This window comes from Euleptes europaea, chromosome 7 (genome assembly GCF_029931775.1).
Source record: "Euleptes europaea isolate rEulEur1 chromosome 7, rEulEur1.hap1, whole genome shotgun sequence".
Lineage (NCBI taxonomy): Eukaryota > Metazoa > Chordata > Lepidosauria > Squamata > Sphaerodactylidae > Euleptes > Euleptes europaea.
Window position 1 is genome coordinate 38,111,994 of NC_079318.1, and position 14,681 is coordinate 38,126,674.

The 14,681-nt window shown below is 44.0% G+C and overlaps 1 non-coding gene across 1 annotated transcript; it reads left to right on the top strand.

Moving 5' to 3' along the window:
- Positions 1 to 14,198: 14,198 nt before the first annotated feature.
- TRNAI-GAU (transfer RNA isoleucine (anticodon GAU)) lies at positions 14,199 to 14,267 on the top strand. The gene has a single exon. It is a non-coding gene; the product is annotated as a tRNA-Ile (tRNA).
- The last annotated feature ends 414 nt before the right edge of the window (positions 14,268 to 14,681 follow it).

The window sequence follows — 14,681 nt, forward strand, 5'->3', positions numbered from 1 at the left end:
TATATGCCACTCAGTTTCGAAGTGGTTTCTCACACACTACTTTGGGTCTGAGCAGATTTTTGTGCAAACTTACTGTGCCCCCTCATCATGAATCAGCCCATGAGGCATATGCTCCGTGAGATCTAAGAAGCTTGGCGTGCCAGCTGTATGAAAACTGCTGATAAAGAAACGACGATATCAGGATTTCTGAGGTATTAAAGCCCTGTGTATTCTTAAAGAGCTAAAACAGGCAAGTCAGTCTCCAAAGTCATGCATGTTCATGTTTAACTAGTCATTTATCCTTACAGCTCATACCACCAGGTAGGTATGCCTTTGTTAAGTGTTCCTTTGTTCCTGTTTTCGAGTCTCAAAATCCCAGCCAACCACAAAAGCAGGGCGATCCATTATTCCCTGGAATATGTAGCGAAGTTGCTACAGAAGATGCTCATTCTAGCCTCCAGTGTTCTCAAGGTCACCACATAACCTGAGATGCCGCGTCTTTAATTAGATTTTTCAGCTCTTGGCACCAGCCATGACAGAGCTGGATGTGACTATTGTTCAAAATAGGGTTGATTTTGCTTATTTAAATTCCCAAGCAAGGCGTGCCTTTAATGAAGCCGCATAACTATAGCAACCAAGATCTGTCAGGTATTGTTGGGTTCTGCTGGGGTTTGGGATGTGTTTGGCACACTTGATGTTTTTTGCCCTTTGACCCACAATGTCAAACACAAGGAAATGCACCCCTCCGCACATACCTGCGTAGCCTCCTCCCCCTGCTTTGCAACTGACAACACGTGTGCTTTCTAAATTAAAATTGTATTGACTTTCCCATTAAAAATCAGTATATCTGCTGAACATGAACCCGGTGCAGAAGAGATAGCGAGCCATTTGTTTAGTTATCTTGCTGAAGATTATTTCGGTTATCATTAGTATGTTGATTATTGTAATTATTGAAAGAGAGAGGGCTGAGAGAAAAGTCGTGCGAAAGGGAAATGAGGGAATTAAAAGATAATAGTAAAAGATAATAATAGTCTCCTTTGTTCTTATTTTACTCTCTTGACAACCTTCCGTACATACTAAATTTCAGTTTAATATTAGAGTCAATTCCTTCTTATGCTAACACACCCCCTTCAATAGAAATAAGCCTTTATCCTCAGGATGCCTGCAATTAGCTGTAATGCTCATGAAGAACAAGAATTGTTACTTGATGCTAATTTCCATTCATATTGATAATGCTGAGCCCATATATAAAAGAAAGCCTCCAACATATATGTGCAGATATATGCATAAAATATCGTGGGAGGACTCCCCATGACACACAGATAAGTTGTCCATCCTGCTGTTTTCCCAGTACCCTGACCTCAGAAAGTGAATAGCTTCCGAGCTGTTGCCCCAGCATACAATCTTTCTATGTTTTTATCATTTCCTGCAGCTGTGAATGAAGGTGCCAGTTGTTCAGATCTCTTGCAGACAACGAAATAATGTTCCCTTCTCATCATTGAACCATTCTTTTCTCTTGTCTGAGAAGCCAGGAAGTCATTGGTCAGCTGTCCTAGAGCTCCAATGGAGCATTTCCACTGCCAGAGGGATTTCCATCCAAGGATTTTCATCTAGGCCTCCTATCCAGAAATGTGACTTTCTTGCAGCCCCTGCAGCCCAAAATACCGCCCCCCCCCCAAGATGCCGTGCAACAGTCTTCTGCTGGAACTGTCAGATGGGACTTGTTGTTGATGACCCCCACGTTCTTGGTATTTAGGGACCATCGGCTAGGCCAAGATCACCAAGATCAGGCAAACCTCATTTTACAGTGTACTCCTTGGCTGTGATGATGGCAACGAAATAATACTTTTCATCCACCACTGCATCTGCCCAGTGGGGAAACATGGGGAAAACTAACTGGTGGGAAACCACCTCTGCCACTCAAATTAATAATGATGTCACAAAAACCAAAGTATCTGAGTCCTGTCTGGAATACCACATGAAAACCGGTGGTGGTCCAAGGAAGTAGAGGTGTCCATAGGGTTGAAGGTCCCTCTTTGCCACCGGCGGGAGATTTTTGGGGCAGAGCCTGAGGAGGGAGGGGTTTGGAAGGGGAGGGACTTCAATGCCATAGAGTCCAATTGCTAAAGGAGCCATTTTCTCCAGGTGAACTGATCTCTGTCGGCTGGAGATCAGTTGTAACAGCAGGAGATCTCCAGCTACTGTCTGAAGGTTGGCAACCCTAGTATGACAGTTGCCTCATCCTCCCAAGTTTAAGTGCCTGAAATGATACAAAATAGCAATTCAATATCATAGAGTACAATTGCCAAAGTGGCCATTTTCTCCAGGTGAACTAATCTCTATGGGCTGGAGATCAGTTGTAATTGCAGGAGGTGTCCAGCAAATGGAAAAAGTAAGAAAAGCTAAAGTAAAAAATGGTGATGAGCAAAATCATCCGGGGGGGGGGGCTGAAGAACCTTATTCTGGGGACCCTGCTCACTCTGGAGGTTCATGGAGCTGGGCAAGTCATGTGCTTTGATTTCATATAATGTTTAGCTTAGGCCTGAGTGTGTTGTGGGAAGCCCAGAGGACATCCAGAGGGAATCTGTCTGGGGCTCCATGCAGACTCTTGGCAGCCTGGGCAAGGGAGGGGAATGACACTTCTCCTTCCCTATAATTCTCTCACATGTTTCCCATCCATATTATGAATAATACACACAGTTCCTTTTTCTTGAAAGTTACTGTATAGAAAATATAGGTTACACTAATGCTGTCAAGAGACAGAAAGGATCCCAAAAATTTCTTTTCGGGAATGGGAAATGAGACCCACTCAGATGTCCTTCACACCAAAGCACAGGCTCAGACTCACCTGTAGGCTGTTTTGGTGGCCTGCGTGGGAAGTGGAGCGCAGTTGGTTCTGGGAGGTGGTGGGGAGCTGTGGGGCTTGCCTGGGTAGCGTGCAGCTCAAGTGGGCCCTTTGTAGGTTTCTTTGGGCCACCTAAAGTAGCAGCACACGTGTTTTGCGGGGCGGGGAGCTCAAGGCTAGCAAGCCCCTGCACTCTCCTTTTCCACACAGCTGCCAGCCCGCCTCCCGGTTCAAAGGGGCCAATCATGCCCGGCCTGGCTGGGGGGCAGGCGTTTCTGTGCTCGGGACCGGGTTGTTTCCATTAAGGTCCGGCAGCACAGCCCCCATGGCATTTGGCCTGGCTGAGCAGAAGCAGCATTGGTAAGTTTATCATCTCTCCCTTCTTCTAGAACCAGGCAGATATATATATATATATATTTACATCCTTACTGATGGGACACCCTGTACGGCCTCTGATAATTCCTGAACCTTCTCATATTTTGTACTTCTTTTATGGGGTGATCACAAGGCATGGGCAAAAGATGGGGGGGATCTAAACTCTTTTCCTGAAAGCAGGGCTCTGCAAACCTAAAGTAATCTAAAATGTAGTCAGTTGTTATTTTTCTGGGCAGATTTGCTTGAAGTTGCCTTTGCCATTTTAATATTTTTGTCCATGAAGGTATTGTAAAAAGAAAGCAAATAAGAATGAAATTTAAAAAGTTTTATGTCTATTGCAGGAAACTCATATACGATGCCATTTGTTAAGATCTCTGTTGTCCCCGCGGCAGTGTGTCAGCTTCATGTTACACTCAGTCACCGCATTACAGTTTTATGATTGCAATTTATAGTGTTATACTTTTAATATAGTAGTGTATTGTAAAAGGGTGTTTTTAATTAATATTTTAAGCCCCGATGAACGCCACAGCGGCATATGGCAGAACCAGAAAGATAATTTATAAGGTACTTAGTTATTAGTCTATAGAGCCTGTTCTCAGCATGGATTCCAACAATGATTAGGTGGGCAAAGAATCATTTTTGTACCTGCTGGAAAAGCCAAACATAGCAAAAGAGAATGAGCATTTGCTGATAAAGCAAGAAAACCTCACCTTGTAAGTGGATTCCCAAAAGTGGGGTGGGGGGAGGACTAGGAGAATAATAAATGAAGCAGACCTGTACTACTCCCACAGACAGATGATGATGTAGCATAGGGGGCTGGACCCCACAGAGCATTTCTGCTGATGGAAGGGGTTTCAGTCCATGGAATGGGCCTTCCTTGCCTCCCACTGCAGCCGCCAATGCCTCCCAAAGGCTGCTCCCGGTGGACAGGGTCATCAGGAAGGGGAGCGGTCAGAGGTCTGCCAGAGAAGAGAGGAATCAACAGTGAGTAGCTTTGGGTTCCCATTCGGGAAGAAATAAATGAGATAATTTATTAAATAATAAAATCAACAATAAAATGGCCCCTTTTGGAGAGCCAATGTGGTATAGCGGTTAAGAGCAGTGAACTCTGATCTGGAGAACTGGGTTTGATTCCCCACTCCACATGAGTGGTGGAGACTAATCTAGTGAACTGGATTTGTGTTCCCACTCCTACACCTGTAGCCAGCTGGGTGACCTTGGGGCTAGTCACAGTTCTCTTAGAGCTCTCTCAGCCCCACCTACCTCACAGGGTGTCTGTTGTGGGGAGGGGAAGGGAAGGTGATTGTAAGCCAGTTTGAGTCTTCCTTAAGTGGTAGAGAAAGTCAGCATATAAAAAACAACTCTTCTTCTTCCTCCATCCTTGAAAATACTCTGTGGGATCTGGCCTTGTGAAAAGGATCCTTGAAATGAGAAGAAGCCAACAAAACAAGAGTGTGGCAGTGATAAGGCAGCACCACAGTGTGATGGGATGGTTTGAGAGTTGGATTAGCATCTGGGAGACATAGGTCCAAATCCCCACTCTACCATTAAGCACATTAGGTGAACCTTAGTCTCTCTTAGCCTCATCTAGTTTTTATCAGGATGAAGTGGGAAAGAGGAAGACCATAAACATCACCCTGATCTCCTTGGAGGAAGAACAGGATAAAATGTACTATGTAAATAAATGCACAAAATCTGCATACAGTAATGTGTAAGTGCCGGCCACCAAATACTGACCTTGTGTCTCCATGGCTTTGTGTTTTAATTTCAGTAAAGATGGAAAGTAAGGGAATCCACCCCAACAATAAAAACCTGGGAAGGAGCTCTGTCAAGTAGTAGGTGGCCAGACCTCACATCTTCAGGCAAACATTTGAGAACAAGCTGGCCCAGTTATATTGGCAATTTTGCTATCTTTGGATTCAACATAAGAAGACAAAAGAGGAACTAAATATTGAGCAGGTTTAACTCCTTGAAATGCCTCCTTTGAGTAACAATGAATGAATAAGATTTTTCCAACAGACCACAGGGAGTTCCTTGCTTTCAGCCGGAGAAATATAGCAAACCCACTCACTGGACAAAGGCAGGAAAGACTGCCAATAAAGCACCTTATTGGCAATCTTTCCTGCCTTTGTCAAATGAGCAGGAAACATACATAAGGATGAAATCCTCCTCCTCACCAGAATCTCTGGGGATCCAAATGGTTGAGGTTCCAACCTTTGTTGGATCACATGCGCTGGCACAATATCAGGCTCTTGAGCTGCTCTGACCTCTTCTTTGAGTGGATACCTTCAAGCTTGTGTAAACTTCTCCAGCCAAATATAATGTGAACCTCTCATGTCTCTACATGGCTTTCTTTGCAAATGTCTTTGTAAAGTATGAGAGAGCATGCTACTCGTGCTATGGGCTTTTCCTCCCTCAGCTCCTGTTTCCTCCCACATGCTGAGGATGGATGGATGTGTTTACGTCCTGGTTTATTTTGGCATTTTCTTCTCCCCGTTTAGTCTACCCCCTTCTTTCTGTATTATGTATTCATGGGCAGCCCCTTCCCAAAGTTCTTCTGAGTATTCATCGCTTATTCCAATCTGTGGGGCATTCTGAATTAGAGCGGTAACTCTTCGGATGGCACAGCGGTTACACGCTGCAGAGACGCACGTCAACCCGGGACCTCTCCGATACAATGCCTTTTAGATCTATTGATATTAAATAGAGGGGGCAGACTGTAACTGCATTTCTTCTATCTCCTTCATGAGCACATTACATTAAAGGAAATGCTGGGGGATATGTTGCGTTGTGCATATATTAGAAAGCGCCTGCGGCTAATTGCAGGCCTAGAGGGGATGCAAATCATATTAGGAAAAAATGTGATATGGAAAATACATAAACAGTACATTAACCTTAAAGATCTAATTTATACCGACAGAAGCAAGTTTACCCTGCCCATAATTCTTTCAATTTGCCAGGGCACTGAGGGAGCCTCCAGGTCTCCACAGTGCCTAGGCACATAAGGGTGGCTGGAAGTACTCATAGACTTATGTGTCTGTGCAGCATTGCCCTCTGCTGGCTGCAGCGTATCAGGCTAGCTCAAATGCATGCTGCTTTTCATAAAGATCTCCTTTCTTTGAGTCCTAATGGATCAGCTCCTTAAGTTTCCAGGCAGAGAGCGTCACAAAAATGCCTGAGTGTTTGAACGGTCCATGTTCCGTCTGAGCAGCTGACGAAATGAGACACCTCTAGAATGGATGGTTCTACTGTGGGACTGAATCCAAATACTCTGATCACATGCCAAAGTGACTTACTTGAGGGCATGGACACATACATGCCACGGTTGTCACCTCGGCTGGCTTATTTGCTGAGCAAACTCGAGAGGCTTACGTTCTAATTCTAACACCCATGGGAAGTGGTTGCCAGGGAACTCTCAACTTAGAGTTGCCAACCTCCAGGTGGTAGTTGGAGATGTCCTGCTATTACAACTGATCTCCAGCCAATAGAGATTAGTTCACCTGGAGAAAATGGCCGCTTTGGCAATTGGAGTCTATAGCATTGAAGTACCTCCTCTCCCCAAACCCCACCCACCTCAGGGTCTGCCCCCAAAATCTTCAGGTATTTCCCAATCTGGAGCTGGCTACCCTATCTCAACTGTAGCCCACTACTCTAAGGATCAATGGGAAGGATGTGTCCACCTGAAGTGGAACAGTCCAGGAAATGTATTCCTACTTGGCTCTTCCGAATACTTAAAATGGCCATTGTTACAGTATAAATTAGGTGTGAGGCAGCTCCAGATAAAGATCAGAAAAACTAAACATTTTATGCTGGTGTATCAACATCTGAAAGACTTCTTCTATTGTTTGTAGAGCTCCTGTCAACAACTGATGTGGCATGGAAGAATTTTGTAGTATTTTTCCATTCTGCTCAGACTATCCCCCCCCCCCCCAACACACACACCCTTTCTTAGGCAGGCTTACAAAGACAACATTTGAGAAACCCTGTCATCTAGCAGCTTGCTTGTTAAATGTACATATGTACCTCCACAGGAACACTATGGAACAATTAAGAAAGCAGCAGCAGACTGGAGCGGGAGCAGAAAGAATCAATTTCCTAGGAGACTATGTCACATCCTAACACATTCCAAGATCCCTTCATTGTTCTCTATACTCATCCTCAGGCAAATCACTCATCCTGAAGCTTACCTTGGCTGGCATCCAACTTTAGTGTTCATTTTCTAGGCAATACAAAGGACCCGCTTCTACCTTTGCTGATTGCTAAGGGAAACTAGTTGCTGGGTGAGTATCAATTAATATTTTCTCAATGGGGGCTAATGATTGGGGTGTTTTGCTCTCTGATTGGACAATTTACCTGCAGGATGGGATCTAAGACTAGGGCTCTATGTGGGGGGGGGGTGCAAAAGAGTTTTATAGTTTTGGAATCTGGGCAGAAACACAGAGGTACAAGAATTGAGTTAGCTGAAGGTTAACTTTGCTTGGTACCTGGGTGTCACTGATCTCTTGGTACAGCAGCACAGTGGCTAAGGGAATCAGGTTGCTGGTTCAAATTTCACGTCAGCAATGAACTCACTAGGCTGCCCTATATGAGCCATTCTCAGTCAGGGAACTTTCACACGTGCTGAATAATGCACCTTCAATCCACTTTCAGTGCACTTTAACAATAGTTTGCAAGTGGATCTTGCAGTTTCACACAATAAAATCCAGCTGCAAAGTGCACTGAAAATGGATTGAAAGTGCATTATTCAGCATATGTGAAAGTGCCTGCATCAGTCTGAGCCTGCTATCTGCAATATGGTGACTCCGATATTGCCTGCATTCATGAACTATTGTAAGGGTTGTTGAATACATGCTAAGTGTTTCGAACACTGAAAGCAATGTATAAATGCTACATATTATTATGATAATTATTTTGGATCTGATGCGGGATTAGTGGATGTCCTTCCTGTTTTAGGAGTCTATTTGCTTCCACTGTGCTCTGTTTATATATTTGTACAACTTGCAGGCAACTTCTGGGGACCCTGTAGGGTTTTCAAGGCAAGAGACATTCAGGTTTGCCATAGCGACTCTGCTTAGCTTCTAAATTCTGATGAGATCCAGCTAGTCTGGCTATCTAGATCAGGGCAGCAGAAACCTAGCTATTCTTAATTTGCTTTGCATGTCTATATAAACACATTAACTGTTAAATGGGAGGGAGATTGAGAATTTTTCTAGGTTGCCCACAGAAATCCTGTAGTGTAAGTGTCATGGGACTGAGTAGTAATCCAGCACCATGTTCTTGAACTGGTAACCAAGTAATAGTGAAACCACCAAAGCAGTTCCCACCACACCCAACCCAGCTAGGCTCTTGAGAAGGATACCATCATCAACAGTGATGAAAGCTACCATGAAGTCCAGGAGATTCAATAAGGGCACACTCCCCTGTGTCTTTTTTGAGAACGGTGGGATAAAAATGCTGTAAATAATTAAATAGATAACTACATAAAATCATCAGTAAGGGGGCCAAGGCCACACCAAATCCAGGCCTTAATCCAGATTGAAATGGGTCTAAATAACACATTTCTTCCTCTATATTTACCACTGACTTTGCCAAATATGATTGGTTATGGAGTGTCATTTCATTTCATTGTCCCATTCACTTGGCGACCTCAACAACCTAGGATCACAACCATGTAAGAAGCCTTACTTTCACTCTTCATGTGTGCTCACAACGTAATGGCATCTCACTGATGTCAATATATAGATGGATTTGATTAGCTATATACTGTGTGATCCTTGATTGGCTGGGTTCATTCATGTGCATAATGAAAGAAGAAGAAAAGAAGCAGTAACTATATGGAAAGAAATGACTTCTAAGCAGCTGTAGATGAAAACAAAGATTACAAATACGAGTGAAAAGGCGAGTGCTAAATGGCGCTTCAGCCCCTCCGCCTTCCCATTACTGCTTGGAGCTTGAAAATTGAAGCTGGGGAATGTTCAGTATCACCTTACCAGGAACGCAACTCCAATTCCTGTACATACTATGAAGACACCTGGGATGCCTGCATAATCTTGGGCCACAATAGACTCCTAAGGAGCTTTTTGTAAATCTCTCCTGACCAACACACATCTGGCAAATCCCACAGTATACTGCCAGTGTTTTTGGCATGTCTTATTTCCTAGTGAGTCATTTTCTCAACAGAGAATCTGACAGTCCTGCGGGTAAAAACCAAAATTCAGCTTGTTCATGAATGATGTCATGTCAGCACAAAACTGCAAAGGCAACATCAAGAATGTGCATGGCTGTGGAAAACCAGTTATATCGAACCCTTGATCATTCAAACAGTAGTAAAAGTGCCCCCCCCAACACACACACTCACACACACACACTAGCCATTTTCACAACAATGAATGCCGGGGCACTTTATTTAGAAAAAACAAAAGAGCTGCACCAATCACAGAGATAAAAGGTAGTCAAGAAGCCACTGGTGCAAATGAAGAAGAGTGTTTTATTATTCAAGTGAAAAATTTCCTGCCCAATTTGCAATACAGTTTCTTCAGGGTAATCTGCGATTCTTTTAATGATTTTAAAGAAAGCATTGAAGGACTCACAGATTCTCTTGAGAAATGCGTAGGGGATTTTTTTACCTGAATAATAAAGTATTCTTCCTCATTTGTACCATCAGCTTTTTGCATATTCATTTATTTAGATCATTTTTTTTACCACTGTATGGTGGCTTTTATGAATTTTTTAAAGTTGATTATTTTACAGTTCCAATTAAAAATTGGTCCAGCAATAGTGAAAAAAATTATGCTGCTACTTGGAAAGGGAAAGCTATGGCACAGTTACTGTCTCCTTGAGTGGTTCACCTTCAGTGAAGCAATATTGGCAACAAGAGCTGTATTGTATTGAATATGAAAAGTAACTATTCCGTGACAGAGGAGCCAATGGCTAGTTTCCAAGAGGCACTTTTTTACTAAGCTTCTTTTTCAACCTGTCAGATTAGTGTGGCCTCCTTCCCAAAACTAGGGCTTCAAAAGGTATACAGTACAGGAATCCTAGCTCCTTACCTGGGTCTACTCACACCAATCTAGTTCAGTATTTGAGACAGGAACAAGTAGTATCACAACCTGTCCAGTGCTAAACTTCGGTCTAAGGCTAGCTACACACTACAAAGCTGTATCATGTTTATGCCACCAGGATTGTCATGGCTTCTTCCAGGTGAGATCAGATCACTTCCCCTGGAGGAAAAGGCAATTTTGGAGGCTAGACTCTGGAATTACATCCCTTCTGAGCTCCCTTCCCTCTCCAAACTCTTCCTTTCCCAGTATCTTCCCGTAAATCTCCAAGGATTGCCTATCCCAGAGTTACAACCTTAGGTAAGGAGCGGAAACTGTTCTGCTAGAGATCTTTAGCCTCTTCTCAGAACTACATCTCCAAGAGTTCCCTGGGAACAAAGAATAACTACTAAACCCATTTAACTGAAATATAGATATGCCTGCAATCCAAAGGACAATTGTCAAATATAGAAACTTATTCAGAGGAGGAAGGAATTGCTGAGTGAGCTGAAAAGAGGATTTCTTCCCTCCCCCCCCCCCCGGACTACATACACACATATGTGAATGTCTACTTATCCTCTTGCTTACAGCAATCGATTAATAATCAGTTCTCAGTCTGGAAAAAGCACCATTCAAGGCGTTTATTTTCACATATGTTGTTAGCTGGCGACTCCTGGGGGCAAAAAAGAGGGTGGGGCCTGGAGTGTCAGCACAACGCCAGGGCAGCGGTAAAGACGAGAAGTGATATCACTGGATGCTCTGGGATTTTCAAAAGCTCTGTGGTATTTTTGGCAATCCTAGACTGCTCATGACATCACTTCTGGGTTTTACTGGTAGTGGCCTCACCACACTGGCACGATGCCAACGTGCTCTCCACCCCACCCTATTTTCCCTCACTGGCCTTTCATGTGCCAGTGGGGAAAGTGGCAGGTTTGCAGGGAAGTCGCTCAGTATAGCAGGAGACCTGGCAACAAGCCTGTTGACTAATTGGTGAGGCAATGAGAGGCTTAAGCCACTTCCACCCACATGAACCTGGCTGACACTTGAGCTCAGCAATTGATGCCGTGCTTGGAGAGTCCATGCTATCAGAGATGAGATTAGCAGAAACAAGGGACTGGGCCTTTTTGATCATTGCTCCCAGGCTTAGAACACCTTACCTTTTGAGGTTTATGAGACTTCTATTCTTCTGGCCTTTTGACGTGCTGTTAAGAGTTGTTTTGGAATTCAGTAAGTCTTTTGTGTTTTTATATCTCTTGCATGGTATTCTCTTCTTCTAATGCTGCTGATTACTGAGGTTTGTAGTTGTTATTGATGTTGTGTTGTAATTGTGTGTGTGTGTTGCGAGATACCTTGAGTGATGGACAACTATAGAAAGGCAGGATACCAAGTACCTAACTACATAAAATAAACAAAGTGCGCCTTTCTGCCATGTTTGGGTAGAATGGCAATGTGGGGAGCAATGTGGAAGAGAAACAAGGTTGCCAACCTCCAGGTGGCGGCTGGAGATCTTCTAGGATTACAACTGGTCTCCAGGCAATAGAGATCAGTTCTCCGGGAGAAAATGGCTGCTTTGGGAAATGGACTCTGTCACTACACCACACTGAAGTCCCTCCCCTCCTCCACCCTTAAAATCTCCATGAATTTTCTAACCTGGAGCTGGCAATTGTAAAAGAAACCAAATGGCTGTTGTAGCCAAAGGAAAATTTATATATATGTGTGTTTTGGGGTCTGATGCAAGCCTCACACATAGGGTTGCCAGGTCCCTCTTTGCCACTGGCAGGAGGTTTTTGGGGCGGAGCCTGAGGAGGGCGGGGTTTGGGGAGGGGAGGGACTTCCATGCCATAGAGTCCAATTGCCAATGTGGCCATTTTCTCCAGGTAAACAGATCTCTATCAGCTGAAGGTCAGTTGTAATAGCAGGAGATCTCCAGCTAGTACCTGGTGGTTGGCGACCCTACTCACACATGAAAATGCCCCGATACATTTTCATCCAAACTGCAGTCTATTCCACGCAATCTCCTGTTAAAGAGTTGCACAGCCCATGCTACATTCCAGTTTCTATCATTATTTGTACTCCAGTAGGCTGAGGAAGACTGGAATGAAAGTTTGTGTCCCCTCCCCCCCAAACAAGCACAAGCTTTCATATGACCGGGCAGAAAATTCGCATTGTCCCTGGCCATTACCCCTCCATCATTCCTGCTACCTTTATTCAACGGCTCATTCACACCATTGCTCCTGCTGTTGTCTGCTTGGTTCCTGTAGCAAACGTGAAGCCTGCCTAGTTCACGGTCGAGTATCTTTCCCCAGCAAACCGCATCAAGCCTATCAGGCTTCCTGTGGGTGCGCCTCCGAGCCCGTTAAGAAAATCTTCTCTATTCCAGGAGCTCATCTGTATGGGAAATGCTCAAAGATTAAATGGGACAATGAGTGACAAAAGTGAAATGAACCGAAATGAAACCCAGCAAAGCGATGCCTGCGCTGGATGCGCAGCTGAAATGAACAATTGCAAAGCCTGTGATGAGCCAGGGTAATCTCGTGCCAAGAGTGTGGTTGGCACCGAGGACTGGGCCCCTATTTTCCTGGATCTCCGGCGCTGACTGCCTCCCAGACATCCCATTAACTTTGGGGAGTGCATCTGAGAAGCCCAGCTTTCTGCCTTTGATAAAAAAAAAATAGCCAGATCAGTGTCTCTTCTTTAGACAAATTGTCAGTTGAAAACCTTTTAAGAAACCGTCTTGCTGTGAAATACGCTTTTATTGTCTGAAATAAAGGACCCGGGCAAACGCTGGCGCTGATAATACAAAATGCCCACTCAGTTCTTTGTCAACACAGATCATTTTTATACCACAATAACAGACAACACATAGTGTTGAGTGGAGGGGAGGAAGGGCCTAGAAACAAAGAAGAAGAAGAGTTGGTTTTTATATGCAGACTTTCTCTACCACTTATGGAAGACTCAAACTGGCTTACAATCACCTTCCCTTCCCCTCCCCACAACAGACACCCTGTGAGGTAGGTGGGACTGAGAGAGCTCTAAGAGAACGGTGACTAGCCCAAGGTCACCCAGCTGGCTTCATGTGGAGGAGTGGGAAAACAAATCTAGTTCACCAGATTAGCCTCCACCATTCATGTGGAGGAGTGGGGAATCAAAACTGGTTCTTTGGATCAGAGTCCACCGCTCCAAACCACCACTCTTAACCACTACACCAGGCTGGCTAAAACTCATTTTAGCAATGGGAGTCTTGGAGGCTACAGTAGTTTTCTTTCTTTTCTTTGACCCTTCCATTCCTGGTTCTACAATACATAAAAACCCTAAGGCTATTGGTGAAGAAAGAGTTATAGATCTAGGTAAGTAGTATAGCAGGGCTGCCACCTCTCTGCTGGGGGGCCAACATTGTTATGTCACTCCCAGAGAAAACTCGAAAGTAATGTCACCCCTCTCTAGGTTTTACCGTAGAGTTTTCAGCAATTCATAGAGAGGTGTGACATAACTTCCAAGGTTTCCCTGGAAGAGATGTCATGCCATCGCCAAAGGCACCTCCATGTCCCCACCTCCCCAGACTCCTGCTAGTTAGTACAGTGGCTCTCCTTTCACATCCTGGCTAGTTGGAAAGAACAAAAAAGGAGTCAAATAGCACTTAAAAGACCAAGCGATTTATTGAAGCTTAAGCTTTTGAACACTAGAGCACCTCTTCATATGCATGAAGTGAAACTTCAGTCAGCAAAATACAAGAGGGCTGTGTGTCCGGATCAAAACTGTAAATGATATAGAATAAAGTTGAACATAAAATCTGAAATTTGAAAGAGTGTTTGTGCATTATTTAGGCCCAAACATCCAGGTATTTTCCCTGTAAACATTAAGGGTGCAGACTAGCCAAAAGTTAAGAACTAAGATCCTCCGAGTTCAATTGAAGAGGTAGGTACAGTACATGCTTAGAGCTCAATGGGACTTAAGGGGGAGGGGCCGTGGCTCAGTGGTAGAGCATCTGCTTGATATGCAGAAGGTCCCAGGTTCAATCCCTGGCATCTCCAGTTAAAGGAACCAGACATCTCCAGTTAAAGGAACCAGACATCTCCAGTTAAAGGAACCAGGCAAGTAGGTTATGTGAAAGACCTTTGCTTGAGACCCTGGAGAGCCACTGCTGGTCAGAGTAGATAATACTGACTTCAATGGACCAAGGGTCTGATTCAGTATAAGGCAGTTTCATGTGTTCATGTGTTCACTTTGGTTGGGTATATTCGTTACCAGAGTTCTACTGATTGCATTCTTAGTTATTGAAGCAAAATTAGGAAGACTTAAAGCATTATTTATTTATTTACTTTGTTTATAGTCTGCTTTTCTTGCTAAGACTCTAGATGAATTAAAGGATACAAAACAGTGCAGACAGACAGCGTAAAACAACCAATGAGTGCCATAGGACTGGGATTAGAGAATGAAAGAACAAT